The following is a 1835-nucleotide window of genomic DNA, read 5'->3' as shown; positions in this document are numbered from 1 at the left end:
GACATTGACAGCGGCAGTGCTCTCCTCTGCGGCCTCGGTGGTAGTTGCCTCCCCGCCGATAGTAATGTCGATGTTTACAGCAGCGGTAGTCTCCTCTTCAGCCACAGGGGTTACTTCAGTAGCCTCGGTTGTCGCGTCTCCGACAGTGATGTCGATGTTGACAGCAGCGGTGCTCTCCTCTGCGGCCTCAGTGGTGGTAGTTTCTCCGCCGACACTGATGTCGATGTTGACAGCAGCGGTAGTCTCCTCCTCGACCTCAGTGGGAACTTCAGTAGCCTCGGTCGTTGCGTCTCCGTCTACAGTGATGTTGACATTGACAGCGGCAGTGCTCTCCTCTGCGGCCTCGGTGGTAGTTGCCTCCCCGCCGATAGTGATGTCGACGTTCACAGCAGCGGTAGTCTCCTCTTCGGCCTCAGTGGTTACTTCAGTAGCCTCAGTTGTCGCGTCTCCGACAGTGATGTCGATTTTGACAGCGGCGGTACTCTCCTCTGCGGCCTCAGTGGTGGTAGTTTCTCCGCCGACACTGATGTCGATGTTCACACCAGCGGTGCTTTCCTCCGCGGCCTCAGTGGTAGTTGATTCTCCGCTCACAGTGATGTCGATGTTAACAGCGGCCGTGCTCTCCTCTGCGGTCTCAGTGGCTACCTCGTCCGTGGCTTCCGTAACTGCTTCAGTTGTTGTGTCAGTAATAGTTATATCAGCGGTTATTGTACTGCCCGAACCTCCTGTGCTTGTTTCTTCGTCGGCAGTGTCGTCTGTTGTTTCGTTAGCTGTCACAGTTACGCTGCTTCCATTGTCTTCTGCTGCTGTGCTTATGGCTTCAATCACGTCCTGAATTTCTGTTGAGTTGGTGCCTTCAACCTGTTGGGCATCAATCCGTTAGTAATCATTTGGTCCTGGCTACTCTTTGCTTACCGTCGTTAACGATAACATCTCATGGTCTCTGGCAGTCAGGTAATGTGTACACAGTGCAATGTCTGATTTTTCTAGGGGAAAAAATGGGAAAATTTGAGAAACTCTCATTGTTTGAGGAAAATTTCTTAGATTTTGAGTATGTCTTCTCAAAGAAATTGATAATTTTCCGCATCTTTTGATGAGATACCCTCAATCTGAGAACTTTTCCTCTCATTATGGAAGTTGCACCAAGTTTTCTGTATTTCCTCAAAACATCAGACAGTGTTTTTACCGTTCTCTCATGCATACGGTACAGTATAACTAAAAAGTGAACCAGGCTCCGTGGGCCACCCTGCATTACCTCAATTTCAAGGCCATTTTCACTGTTGGTTATTTGCACAGTTGTTCCAGATGTGTCTTCTTCAACCTCATCTTCACTTGTTGCAAATACAACAGTTTTGATTCCAATTCTGCTAGCTAGTTGTCCAAGTACTCCGCCGAGAGTTGATGTGGCTGTTGTTTGATTGTTGCTGTCTAGAAGGACTAGTGTCACCCCCTCACTGTCTGAAGTGAGAACCTGAAAAGTTTTATGTCTCTTTTGCACTTTTTCTTTCTTCACCATTTTATGATTTAATTACTAATGGATCATTTAGTCTTTACTTGCATTTGATTTTTTTCTTACCTGAGTCGCACTGCATACCAGGAGGAGTCCCACTAGAACAGCGATGGGCTTGGCCATGTTATATGCCACTTGCTGCCAATGCGACAATTCTTACTTACTCAGTTCCCTTTATACTTGCCTTCATTGTCTGTTTGCTCAAGTGTGATAGTTTGCTTTGTGGTTGCATCTGAAGTGTTGGGACCTGGGATCTCTTTAGGTGTTCGTAGTTTTGGCAATCATGCGTCACATAAATTGGACTTAATCATTTATTTTTTGATAG

General features: G+C 47.0%; 1 protein-coding gene across 4 annotated transcripts in view; it reads left to right on the top strand.

The window, feature by feature from the left end:
- Positions 1-1835, top strand: part of LOC113210251 (cleavage and polyadenylation specificity factor subunit 6) — a 21238-nt gene that overhangs the window by 9063 nt on the left and 10340 nt on the right. The window lies entirely within an intron of this gene.

The sequence above is a fragment of the Frankliniella occidentalis genome, unplaced genomic scaffold (assembly GCF_000697945.3).
Source record: "Frankliniella occidentalis isolate FOCC.00 unplaced genomic scaffold, Focc_3.1 Scaffold322, whole genome shotgun sequence".
NCBI lineage: Eukaryota > Metazoa > Arthropoda > Insecta > Thysanoptera > Thripidae > Frankliniella > Frankliniella occidentalis.
Note: the sequence above shows the minus strand (reverse complement) of the source record. Positions and strands in the feature narration are given on the sequence as shown.